This window comes from Stegostoma tigrinum, chromosome 7, assembly GCF_030684315.1.
Source record: "Stegostoma tigrinum isolate sSteTig4 chromosome 7, sSteTig4.hap1, whole genome shotgun sequence".
Taxonomy (NCBI): Eukaryota; Metazoa; Chordata; class Chondrichthyes; order Orectolobiformes; family Stegostomatidae; genus Stegostoma; species Stegostoma tigrinum.
The window spans coordinates 67,065,362-67,079,574 of NC_081360.1; the positions used below are offsets into that span (position 1 = coordinate 67,065,362).

At 47.5% G+C, this 14,213-nt stretch overlaps 1 protein-coding gene across 4 annotated transcripts in view; it reads right to left on the bottom strand.

The window, feature by feature from the left end:
* Positions 1-14,213, bottom strand: part of cfap221 (cilia and flagella associated protein 221) — a 247,144-nt gene that overhangs the window by 136,386 nt on the left and 96,545 nt on the right. The gene's annotated exons all lie outside the window — the stretch shown is intronic.

The following is a 14,213-nucleotide window of genomic DNA, read 5'->3' on the forward strand; positions in this document are numbered from 1 at the left end:
GTAAGATTAGGCCCAATCAAGGACAGTAGTGGTAAGTTGTGTGTGGAGTCAGATGAGATAGGGGAAGCACTAAATGAATATTTTTCAACAGTATTCACTTGAGATACAGGCTACTAGACTAGGTGGGATTGAGGTTCACACGGAAGAGGTATTAGAAATCCTTCAGAAGGTGAAGATAGATAAGTCCCCTGGGCCAGATGGGATTTATCCTCGGATCCTCTGGGAAGCCAGGGAGGAGATTGCCGAGCCTCTGGCATTGATCTTCAACTCGTCATTGTCTACAGGAATAGTGCCAGATGACTGGAGGATAGCAAATGTAGTTCCCCTGTTCAAGAAGGGGAGTAGAGACAACCCTGGTAATTACAGACCAGTGAGCCTTACCTCAGTTCTTGGTAAAGTGTTGGAAAAGGTTATAAGGGATAGGATTTATAATCATCTAGAAAAGAATAAATTGATTAGGGATAGTCAGCATGGCTTTGTGAAGGGAAGGTCGTGCCTCATAAACCGTATTGAGTCCATTAAGAAGGTGACCAAACAGGTGGATGAGAGGAAACCAGTTGGTGTGGTGTATATGGATTTCAGCAAGGCATTCGATAAGGTTCCCCACAATAGGCTATTGTACACAATGCGGAGGAATGGAATTGTGGGAGATATAGCAGTTTGGATCAGAAATTGGCTTGCTGAAAGAAGACAGAGGGTGGTAGTTGATGGGCAGTGTTCATCCTGGAGACCAGTTACTAGTGGTGTACCGCAAGGGTCGGTGTTGGGTCCACTGCTGTTTGTCATTTTTATAAATGACCTGGATGAGGGCGTAGAAGGATGGGTTAGTAAATTTGCAGACGACACTAAGGTCGGTGGAGTTGTGGATAGTGACGAAGGATGCTGTAGGTTGCAGAGAGACATAGATAAGCTGCAGAGCTGGGCTCAGAGGTGGCAAATGCAGTTTAATGCAGACAAGTGTGAGGTGATGCACTTTGGTAGGAGTAACCAGAAGGCAAAGTACAGGGCTAATGGTAAGATTCTTAGCAGTGTAGATGAGCAGTGAGATCTCAGTGTCCATGTACACAGATCCTTGAAAGTTGCCACCCAGGTTGACAGGGCTGTTAAGAAGGCATACAGTGTTTTAGCTTTTATTAATAGAGGGATTGAGTTCCGGAACCAAGAGGTTATGGTGAAGCTGTACAAAACTCTGGTGTGGCCGCACTTGGAGTATTGTGTACAGTTCTGGTCACCGCATTATAAGAAGGATGTGGAAGCTTTGGAAAGGGTGCAGAGGAGTTTTACTAGGATGTTGCCTGGTATGGAGGGAAGGTCTTACGAGGAAAGGCTGAGGGACTTGAGGTTGTTTTCATTAGAGAGAAGAAGGTTGAGAGGTGACTTGATTGAAACATATAAAATAATCAGAGGGTTAGATAGGGTGGATAGGGAGAGCCTTTTTCCTAGGATGGTGACGGCGAGCACAGCTTTAAATTGAGGGGTGTAAGATATAGGACAGATGTCAGAGGTAGTTTCTTTACTCAGAGAGCAGTAAGGGAATGGAACGCTTTGCCTGCAACGGGAGTAGATTCGCCAACTTTAGATACATTTAAGTCGTCGTTGGACAAGCAAATGGACGTACATGGAATAGTATAGGTTAGATGGGCTTGAGATCAGTATGACAGGTCGGCACAACATCGAGGGCCGAAGGACCTGTACTGTGCTGTAATGTTCTATGTTCTATGTTCTCTATGTGGAATACTGTAATTCCAAATCAGAGATCAAGATCAATATCCTTTCAGTGGGGTACAATAGCATAGTGGTAATGTTACTGGTCTAGTTTTGGATATGAGATCAAATCCCACAGGTAGTTACAGGAATCAAAATGTTATTAATTAATAAACTTGGAATATTCCCATCAATACATGACCACAAAACAAAAAAGCTATTATTTGAAACCTATCTGGCTTACTAATAACTTTCAGGGGAGAAAATTTGCCATCTTAAGAATGACTCCAGATTCAGAGTAATATTTTCTCTTAATAACCACCTGAAATGGTATTGAACTGCTGCATAATGTAATGGATATACATTGACTGAGTGGATAGAGAAGATGAATCACTCCAACCTTAACAGCAACCAGGGATAAGTGATATTGGTCTTGGCAGTAAAGCTCACAGTCCTAGAATAAAGAAAAGTAGAATCATTGTAAATTGACACCTAATGGGCTAAGATGCAGCCTTGCTTTCATAAATATCATGCTTTGAATACTCAGCTTTTCTAACTTAGGAGGTGATTACGAACATATATGGAAAAGTCAGCGTGTATAATTGAATGCAGTAGTCGCTGTGCTCCTCAGGTATTCAAGAAACCACTGCTGTTAAAATGGGCTACTGAGGACTATCATCCAAAAGGTATTTTTTATGTTTTTTACTTACGTTATAGTACACTTAGGAATAGTTGAGTGTTCTTCCTGCTTCACAATCAAAACTGTCGCTGCTGACATCCACTGTAAGGTCACCTAACGAAGCCAATGGTTCACTCTGCTGCCATCTGACCATAAGACCATAAGGTATAGGAGCAGAATTAGGCCATTAAGCCCACCAGATCTGTTGCACTGATCATGGCCAATATATTTCTCAACTCCATTCTCTTGCTTTCTCCTCATAAACCTTGATCCCCTTACCAATCAAAGTCCTGTCTATCTCTGTCTTAAATACGCTCAATGACTAGGCCGCCAGAGCATTCTGTGGCAATGTGTTCCACAGATTTACCACCCTTTGGCTGAAGAAATTCATCCTCATCTCAGTTGTAAAGTGTCATCCCTTCACCACGAGGCTGTGCTCCAGGTCCTAGTCACTCCCACGAGTGGAAACATTTTCTCTACATCCACTCCAGATAGGTCTCTCAGTATTCTGTAGGTTCCAGCAAAATCCACCGTCATTCTTCTAAACTCCATCAAGTACTGGATGTGAGCTTGCTCGCTGAGCTAAAAGGTTAGTTTTCGATGTTTCAACACCATTCTAGGCAACATCATCAGTGAACCTCCGACAAAGTGGTGATGTTATGTCCCACTTTCTATTTATCTGGTTAGGTTTCCGTGGGTTGGTGATGTCATTTCCAGCATTGGTGATGTCATTTCCTGTTCTTTTTCTCAGGCTCCAAATCAATCCACCATCCCCTGAGAAAAATAACAGGAAATGACATCACCAACGCAGGAAATGACACCACCAACTCAACGAAACCTGAAAAGATAAATAGAAAGCGGGACATAACACCAGTGCTTCACTGGAGGCTCACTGTTGATGTTACCTAGAATATTGACGAAACATCTGGGAACAAACATTCAAGATCAGTGAACCAGCTTACATCTGGAACAAAATAAAGACCCACTCTCTTGTGGACCGAGAGGAGGAGAGTGCTTTCTTGGAGGTGAAAGGAAGATGTCGGGTTGGCTGTGCACCCTTGCAACCAGTGGATCTTAATGCTGGTTTTGGCCTAACGCTGGTTCAGGGGAGCAGCTGACCTGCAACGATGGCTGCGGCAAGTGCTCGTGCCCCAGGTCAGGGGGTCCGGAACACCATCCGTGTTGCTGTAAAGAAGGTGGATGAAGGTGCACCTGTGGACCGCACCTTCATCATGAAGAGGGTCCTGTTGGACTGTTGTGGGTTCGCTGCTGTGGACATTTACTGCCTGCAGGATTTCCCCGGAGGAGGTTTTTACGACGTGACCTTCCGGAGTGCCAAGCTTTGCGAGCGCTTCCTGGAGGCTTTCAAGGAGAAAGGAGGTGAGGGCCCCCTCTCTGTATTGACCGCTGTCTCGCTGTTTGTGATGCCAGCACAGAGGAGCCGTATGGTGACTGTACACATGTACAACCCGCATGTGCCAGCAGTTGATGTCCTGACCTTCCTTGGAAGGTACGTGAAGGTGGAAGGGGACCTAACTGACATCATGGACCCCTTTGGCATCTGGACGAGTAAGAGGCAGGTCAAGGTGACGCTGAGGATGGGCGCGGACGGGAACACTGTACACTCACCGTCCAGCTTCGCGATCGGCGGGAGCAGGGGCTACCTGACCTATGCAGGGCAACCTAAAGTCTGCCATGCCTGTGGTAGGTCAGGTCACGTGGCGGCCGACTGCAAAGCCACCATCTGCAGGAACTGCAGGGAGGAGGGACACCTTGCAAAGGATTGCCCACGAGAGAGAAGCTGCAACCTTTGCGGGGAAGCGGGCCACCTCTACAGGGCATGCCCGCGGCGGGGGACCACCTACGCCCAGGTCGCCGGCAGGGGCAATGCGGGGCCAGCCCCCCCAGAGGAGAGGAAGGCACCAGGGCCCAGCAAGGACCCCACTAATGTGCAGGAGGGCCAGACCGTAGGGGAGGGCCCAGACCCGCAGGATGGGCCCGAGGCCAGCAAAGCACCCCTGCAGGCATCGATCCCCCCCCGACAACAACCCGGAGTTGATGGAGGCGGCGACAGGCAACCCAGGGGAGTGGACAACAGTCCGGAAAGCGTGGAGGAAGGTGCGTCGACGGGCCCAGGAACCGCAACCATCAGGCAGGAAGAGGCAGCTACAGGGGGGCTATAAGAGCTCCTCTGACGAGGGGGATTCGGAGAGGGCCCACCCGAAGCAGAAGTTAAAGATCTTGAGGGGGAAGGAAAGCAGCACCCCGCTTCCAGGTGACGGGAGGCGTCCTGAGGCTCACTCCGACACCCAGTCAAGTGCCGCTGGAGCACTGGAGGGCCCCCCGGAACTTCCAGGCGGGAAGGAGGAAACAGCGCGTCCCCAGCCTGACCCGGAGCCGGACCCTCCTGCCTCCGCACCCCTGACGGGGGGATGCCACCCGGAAGGCAGCACAGACGGTTTTCTGAGCCCGGAGAGCGTCCAGCAGTTAGCCCGGGCAATGGGCATGAAGGGGCAGATGGAGGGGCTGGACCTTGGACCTGGGGAGGGTACTGCAGTCACTGCCCACAATGGGGGTACGAGTTGCGAGCGTTAATGTGCGCAGCGTCGAGTCAACCGCGAGATGTGTGTCCACGTTGGCCGACCTGACCACCATCGAGGCAGACCTCCTGTTTCTGCAGGAGTGCGGGATACCGCACCTCGGCAGGTACGGGAAATGGTCCAGCGCCTGGACCTGTGGGCCTTCGATATGGTCGGGGGGGTAACGACTGTCACTCCTCAGGCCTGGCTATTCTGCTGCGGGGGCGCAACTTCACCATCTCTCATGTTCAGGTGGTGGTGGTGGGGCGCCTCCTAGTGGCTGACGTCACCTACAGGAACGCTCCCCTGAGGCTGATCAACGTGTACGCCCCAGCGGTACGGAGTGAGCGGTTGGCCATCCTGCAGCAGCTTCCACCCCTGCCGGCTACGTCCAGGCCGGTCATCCTGGGCAGAGACTTCAACTGCATCATCGATGCAGATGGAAGATCCGGCGTGGGGACAGCGGGTGGGGGGAGTCAACTGGACGTCACGTCCAGATTCCTGATGGGCACGGTGAAGGACGCCAAGCTGCTCGAAGTCTTCAGCACCCCTGCAGATGGAGCGCAGCAGAGGTACACATGGTCGCGGCCAGACGGGTCTATCCGCTCAAGGATAGGCTTCCTGTTTGTGTCACGGATGTTCTCGGTCAGGTCCACCGGCGTTGAGCCGGTGTTCATCTCTGACTACTGCCTCCTGCTGGCCGACTGTCACTTACAGGACGTCCAGCAGGCCGGCAAGGGGACGTGGAAGCTCAACACGACTCTGTTGACCCCAGAGAATGTCGAGGAGCTTAAGAGGGAGTACGCCGGTTGGAGAACCGTGAAACCCCTCTTTGAGTCTCCAGGCGACTGGTGGGAGACGGTGAAGGAGAACATCAAGAGGTTCTTTGTCCTCAAGGGTGTTCAGAAGGCAAGAGAGAGGCGGGGAAAGCTGTCGCGACTCCAGAAAAGGGTGCAGAACCTGCTCCTTCTGCAGTTGATGGGGGTCGATGTCACGGAGGACATCCGCGAGGTGAGGGGACAGCAAGCCTCGCTCTTCGCCGCGGAGGCCTCCCGGATAATCTTCCGGTCCAGGGTCCGCACCGTGGAGCAGGACGAGACGTGCTCGCGTTTCTTCTTTCAGAAGGTGCACAAAGAGAGTTCTGTGTTTAGCCGGCTGAAGGAGGACGACAGCTCGGTGACGTCATCTCGGCCCGACGTTTTGAGGATCAGCAGATCCTTCTATGCCGGACTGTACGACACGAAGCCCACGGACAGCATGGCCTCTGAGTCGTTCCTGTTGTCTATCACGGAGGTCTTAGACGACGGCACGAGGGAGTGGCTGGACCGGCCGATATCCCTGGACGAGCTGACCAGAGCCCTCAAGTCCTTGGAGAGGAATAGGACTCCCGGAAGCGACGGCTTACCGGTCGAGCTGTATTCCGCTCTGTGGGGCCTGGTCAGCCAGGACCTGCTGGAGGTGTACGATAGTGCGCTTTGGGCAGGGGAAATGTGCAAGTCCATGAGGAAGGGCATCATCACCCTCATTTACAAGAGGAAGGGGGAGCGGGAAGAAATTAAGAATTGGCGTCCCATTTCACTTTTGAACGTGGACTACAAAATCATGGCCAAGGTCATAGCCAACCAGGTCAGGTCTGTCCTGGAGTCGGTGATTCACCCTGACCAAACCTGTGCTGTGCTGGGCAGGAAGATTGCTGAGAGCCTCGCGCTCATCAGGGATACGATCCTTGTGTACAGGACAGGCGGATGGACAGCTGCCTCGTCAGCCTGGACCAGGAGAAGGCCTTCGACAGGGTCTCTCATGCTTACATGAGGGACGTCCTCTCCAAATTGGGGTTCGGGGAGGGCATCTGCAATTGGATCCGGCTGCTCTACGCCAACATCGTTAGCCCAGTCTCGATCAACGGGTGGGAATCGGACAGTTTTCCTGTTAGATCTAGAGTCCGGCAGCGCTGCCCGCTCTCTCCTGCCTTGTTCGTGTGCTGTGTGGAGCCCTTCGCCGCCTCCATCAGGAAGGACGTGAGCCTGAAGGGCGTGACTATCCCAGGCAGCGGAGGCCTACAGGCCAAGACCTCCCTGTATATGGACGATGTCGCCGTCTTCTGCACCGATCGTCGGTTGGTGAGTAGGCTGTTGGACATCTGCGGCCAGTTTGAACTGGCCTCGGGTGCCAAAGTCAATAGGGGTAAGAGCGAGGTCATGTTCTTCGGGAGCTGGGACAACCGCTCCTTCATCCCCTTCACTGTCAGGACAGACTACCTGAAGGTGCTGGGTGTTTGGTTTGGTGGAGCTGGGGCGTGCACTAAGACTTGGGAGGAGCGTATCACCAAATTGAAGCAGAAGCTGGGCAGGTGGACGCTCCGGTCCCTTTCCATCGCGGCTAAGAACCTGGTTGTCAGGTGCGAGGGGCTTTCGGTACTGTTGTATGTGGCGCAGGCCTGGCCTATTCCCTGGACCTGCGCCGCTGCAGTCACCCGGGCCATCTTCCACTTCATTTGGGGGTCGAAGATGGACTGGGTCCGCAGGGCCACCATGTACAAAGACCTGGAAAATGGGGGAAAGGGCGTACCGAACGCCACCCTCGCCCTGATGGCTACCTTTGTGTGCGTAGATCCTCAGTACGCAAACACCAAGTGTCAGAACTTACTGAGGTTCTACCTGTACCCAGTGTTGCGAAGGATGGGCCTGGCCTCGTTGCCGCTGAACGCTCCGAGTAGTTGGACCGTCCTGTACCACCTGTCCTTTATGGAGAAATTTTTGAAAGGAAACACCTTTGACCACAAGGCCGTCAGGCAGTGGTCAGCACGTAGCATCCTCGAGACCCTTCAGGAAACGGAGAGGGTGGATCCCACGTGTGGTTCCCCACACAGACTGCCAAAGTCGTTTGGCAGAATGCCTCATCGCCAGAACTTTCAAACAAGCACAAGGACATTGGTTGGCTGGCAGTGAGAGGGGCTCTGCCAGTGAGATCTTTTATGCATGCCCGGAATCTCCTGCGCCACCGCACGCTGCCCTCGAGGCGGCTGCGGGGGGGATGAGACTGTCGATCACCTCCTTCTGGAGTGTTCCTAGGCGCAGGAGGTTTGGAGGGGGATGCAGTGGTATTTGTCGAGGTTCATCCCGAGCAGCTCCGTGACGCGGGACTCCGTGCTCTACGGGCTGTTTCCCGGGACGCACACCGAGACCAACATCAACTGCGCCTGGAGGACCATCGATGCGGTGAAAGACGCTCTTTTGCCTGCCCGCAACTTGCTGGTCTGCCAGCTGAAATAACTGAGCCCGACCGAATGTTGCAGACTGGCGCACTCCAAGGTCCAGGACTATGTGCTGAGGGACGCGCTAAAGCTTGGGGCAGCTGCCGCCAGGGCGCAGTGGGGTAAGACCACTGTATGAATCCCCTTGTCCAGAATTGAAAAAAGGGCCCTATCTGGTAAGTGGGCCCAGCCGGCGCCTTCCCCAACTGGTCAGGGGGCCAACTGGGACTGTGCGGGATGACGACTGCCGGGGTATTTTCTTTGCTTTGTTTTTTTTCTTTTAGTTGGTGTATGTACCCCCTGGGTAACCCGGAGCGGCTTGCATGACTGGGTAGGTGTATAAATATGTTTTATTTTTTGTATATCTTATGAATAAAGTATATTTTTTCAAATTAAAAAAAAGTGACGAAACGTCTGAAAACTAACCTTCCAGCTCAGTGAGCAAACTCACATCCAGAACCTCAACCTGAGCCACAAATCTTCTCAAAACTCCATCAAATACAGTTGCAGAGTCATCAACCACTTCTCATATGACAAGTCATTTATTTCTGGAGTTATTCTTGTAAACCTCCTGTGGACCTTGTCCAATACCAGCATAATCCTCCTTTGGTATGGGACCCAAAACTACTCACCATATTCAAAATGCAATCTCATCTGAGCCTTATATAGCCTCAGCAATACATGCTGCTTTTGTGTACTCGCCCTTTTGGAATAAATGCTAGCATTGCAATTGACTAAGTACCCACTAAACCCGCATGTTAACCTTAAAGAATCCTGAACTAGGACTCCAAAGGTCTTTTTTTAAGTGGTTCGGCTTTCTGAAGCCTGTCCCCATTTAGAAAACCGTCTCTTCCTCTGTGCTGGGCCAATACCATGGCTTAGTTTTTAGCACTGTTTTCCCCCCTGCCACCCCCCAACATAAACCCCACCAGGGACCCAGTTATGATTCTAGCCTTGAATGATTGTGTGGAATTTACACATTCTCCACATGTCTACGTGGGTTGCTACTGGTTATTCTGGTTTCCACCCACAGTCCAAAAATGTACAGGTTAAATGGATTGGCCACAGGAAAACTGCTCCACAGTGTCTCGATGTACAGGCTAGGTGCATTAACTATGGAAAAATGCAGAGTTATGGGGATAGGATTGCGGGGGGGGGGGAGCTGGATCTGTGTGGGATGCTCTTCTAAGGGCCAGTGTAGACTCAGTGGGCCAAATGGCCTCTTTCCGCAGGATAGCGATTCTGTAATTCTATCCTTCAATGCATGACCTCACATTCTTCCACACTGTACTCTATTTGCCAGTTATTTTCCCACTTTCCTAGCCTGTCCAAGTCCTTCCGTCGTCTTCCTGCTCCCTCAACACTACCTGTCCCTCCACCTATCTTTGTGCCAACTGCAAATTTAGCAACAAAGCCTTCAGTTCCTTCATTTAGATTGTTCATGTATAATGTGAATTGACCAGATCCCAACACCGGATCCCTGTAGAACTCCATTGGTCACTTGCTGCCAGCCCGAAAAAAGCCCTTTTCTCTCTATTCAAGTCCAACCGAAACATTGTGCATGAAACAATTGCTGCCAGATTGCTGAGTTCCACCAACAGTTTCTGTTTTTGTTTCAGACTTCCAACATCCACAGCTATTTATTTTAGTATGGTGAATGCAGTGCTAGTTTGTGCTTGGAAATTGCAATTTCCTCCAAGCAACCTGATTCCCAAAGCAGCAATTTTACACTTGTTAGAGTTGGGAATATTGGTTGCACCATGTAGGCTTGGTAGCTAAGAGCCAGCTATTGTTTGTTTCTTACATTCAACTTGTCAGAAATTGGAGTCCCTTTAAAACTAAATTGTTCATGTATTCCCTATGTAGCATGGGATATTATCTAACTGTTTGTACACTAGTAACTAACCTTCTCCAAATCAAATTTCTTATATATAACCTAGGTACAAGAAAGGTCACAAGAATCAATCATCAGGGTTATAGTGTTCCTTTGAACTGACATCAAAGATTTATCTAGCACCATATGCACCCCAATGTTAGTACAGTGCTTGGGAAAATAAGAAATTTCAACCTGAGAAAGAGTTGTACTAACCTTCATAGGAGGGGGACATTACTAATGACATCAGGATGACTAATGGTCTCATGGTCACTTGCCAAAAGGATACAGACAAGTGATTGACACAGCATAGATTGTCAGTCTCAATTTTTAAAAAAGTATATTTAAATGGAAAGAGAGGTTGTGGGGTATGAGCTATCATTTTTTGGGAGAAGACCAGGTTCGTCCCTATGTCAACTTGAGGGAAAAACAAAGACTGTTACCACCAAAGACATTGAAATGTCAGAGACGAACACACCAGTGCTACAAACTGCTATATACTTCCATACTTTGCCTAATCAGAAAATGTATCATATCTAAAACTGCTACTTAACAAACTTAATAAACTATCTGAAAATTCCTTATATATGGTTGATGACCTATGTTAGGCTACTGTGGTTACAAAACCCAAAATGTAACAGTTCCTGAATTCTGCACTTATAATAGGTTATTTGATGCCCGATGAGTTTTTGATATTAGTTCAATGGAATATCATGACCTCAGTGACACTGGCAATTCCTGTGGCCTTTCTTGGTATCTTCCTTGCATTTGCATATTTTAGAAATGTGTTTATGTTTGGAGAAGGCTAGTAACTGCTGTAAAGGTAAAAGATAAAGTCACCATAACCTTATCAGGCCATAGGTCTGCGTTCTCATTAAAGACAGATGACTGGTGGTGGTTTAAACTGAGGGTCACCTCAGGTGAGGGGAGTCCTACATGGTAACCTCAGCAAGTATGGGAATTGAACCTACGCTGTAGGTGTCACTCTGTGTCACAAACTAGCCATCCAAGCTAACTGGCCCACAAGTATTACTGTTGTTACTTTCACTACTGTAACAACAGTTAAATAATTTTTCATGGAGAGATTTCAGTAATGAGTGTGATCTAAGAGGGGGTGTAGAACAGTTTGTGTTATGAGCAGGAAACTTTGAAAATTTAGAGTTTTAGTTGACAATACATAATTTGTAAGGAATGCAGATATAGATACAGCAAAGTTGCTTTGTACTGACCTAACCAGTGATCACACAAATGCATCTTCTTGTGTACCGTGGAAATATCACTTAAATCTTTCATTCTTGTAAAAACAGTGCACAAAAACAAAACAAAAATCAGCAGTATAGCTATCCAGAAGTACCTGTGGACAAATGCACATGCATGATGATTGTCTTTTCTTTAATACAATCAGTACTATCCATGTTCTATGCAACTAAAATTTCAGCTGAGAATGTTATGATTTTAACCTATTCCCTTAGTTGTATAACAATTCCACAGTTGATTAAGGAATTCAAATTTACTTAGAGTAAGAGAACAACTTGAAGGTCAACAAGAACGCTCCATCCCTGACTACAGATTTGTGGTGTGAATGGAATTTGCAAAAGTGACTAACAAATACCTTCTGCTTCTGAATGGGTAGTTTCCAGTAAATGTAATTTTTTTTAAAAGGATTATGTTAGGCTCAAGTTTGGTATTTACAAATGTGCAGTAATGGGATATTAAGGTTGTGAGCTAGCAAACTGCCGGAGTGAAATATTTGGAGTTATGCTAATGATTTCCAACATGTTTGTTTTTGACAAGAAGAAACAGAAACCAAAGTCTTTTAACAAGCTTACAAAAGGAAAAAAAAAGCACAGTTTTCTATTTAGAAGAAATAATCTTTCCAGTTTGTTATTTTCAAAAAGAACATTCCACCTTAAGGGAAGCAGTTACTTGAAAGAATCCTCAACATTTATTACTGGCCAAGAATTTAACAGTCAACACATGGCTTTAGCTTGACTTGCCCTTACTCATTTAATTCCCATAATATGTTGCTTTGGAAGATGGTGTAAGTGTCAGTTAGAAATGGTGATGAGCCCCCTGAGGGGTATCTTGGTTTTGAGTGAAAAAGAAAATCAACTGTATATCCACTTCTGGGGAGCAGGAAGGCTGACGTTTTGGGCCTAGACCCTTCTTCAGAAATGTTTTCTGAAGAAGGATCTAGGCCCAAAACGTCAGCCTTCCTGCTCCTCCGATGCTGCTTGGCCTGCTGTGTTCATCCAGCTCTACATCTTGTTATCTCAGATTCTCCAGCATCTGCAGTTCCTACTATCTCTCTATATCTACTTCAATCATCAGACTGAAGGAACAACGATGCAAAGACAGAGAAAAGAATACAAGATAATCTCAGAGCAGGCACAGAAACAGAAAAAAAGTAAATTGATAGAAAGAATAATTTGAGAGAAAGATCGATCAGACAATTTTAAAATTAAACTGGCATCAATTACAATAATTTCTTTAGAGACGAGCAACATTTAGAAAGAGATTGGAACTTTGTTATGATTTCAGCTGATGTTGCAACAGGACATATCAAATCCCAGAATGAAACATGCCCTGATCGGTGATACAGTTTCCTCTTTATTTTTTGAGTTAATGCAGTGATTAATCACTGGTATTTGTTCTGATTCTGCTTCAGATTTTATTTAACAACAGAACTGAAAAAAATGAAAAAGATCTAAATATATATGGGATGGAATGATCTCAAAACACATCAAAACAACTTTTCAACCTGTTTCCCAACACTATCAATGAGCGAATGAAGAACAGGTAAAATAAGTCTATTAGCAAGAACGTCTCACTTTCTGAATTCTAATACACTACAGATTTGTAACTGAAATCTTCTGGTTTGGAAGTTTTACAAAGTGTACTTCTGCTCAGGTAATTGATTCCTTGAATATTTATATAAATGTTTTAGATGTTAACATAAGAAGTATAGTTAATAAGTTTGCAGATAACACCAAAATTGTTGGTATTTGGAGAGTGAGGAGGTTACCTCAGAGGACAATGGGAGCACGATTAGATGGGCCAACGCATCCAGGAGTGGCAGATGGAGTTTACTTTAGATGAATGTGAGGTGCTGAATTATGGATGTGCAAATCAGGGCAAGACTTACACACTTAATGGTAAGGTCCTGGGGAATGTTGCTGAACAAAGAGACCTTGGAGTTACTGTTTATAGTTCCTCAAATGTGGAGTCACAGGCAGACAGGATAGTGAAGAAGGCATTTGGTAAGCTTGCTTTTATTGGTCAGACTATAGGAGTTAGGAGGTCATGTCGAAGCTGTACAGGACAATACTTAGGCTACTCTTGGAATACTGCTTGCAACTCTGGTCTCTCTGCTGCAGGAAAGATGTTATGAAACATGAAAGGGCTCAGAAAAGATTTACAAGGATGTTGCCAGGGTGGGAGGATTTAAACTATAGGCTGAGGCTGAATAGGCTGGGGCTATTTTCCCTGGACCATGAGAGGATGTGGGGTGAACTTACAGAAGTTTATAAAATCATGAGGGGCATAGATAGGGTGAAAAGCCAAGGTCTTTTCCATAAGATAATGGAGTCCAAAACTACGGGTATAGGTTTAGGGTGAGAGAGGAAAGATTTAGAAGGGGGCTAAGGGGTAACTTTTTCATGCAGGTACATGGAATGAGCTGTCAGAGGAAGTGGCGGCGTTGTCACAGTTCTTGCGAGGTATTGTGACAAACACTGTGACAAACACTACATTGGACAAACCTGCAGAAAGCTAGCCGCCAGGATACATGAACATCAACTAGCCACAAAACGACATGACCCACTATCACTAGTATCCTTACATACAGATGAGGAAGGACACCACTTTGATTGGGACAAGCCAAACAGAGACACGCACGAGAATTCCTAGAAGCATGGCATTCCAACTGGAACTCCATCAACAACCACTGATTTGGAGCCAATCTACCATCCCCTGAGAAAAAGAACAGGAAATGACATCACCAACGCAGGAAATGACATCACCAACCCAAGGAAACCTAACCAGATAAATAGAAAGTGGGACATAACACCAGCGCTTCGTCGGAGGCTCACTGATGATGTTACCTAGAATGGTGACAAAACATCT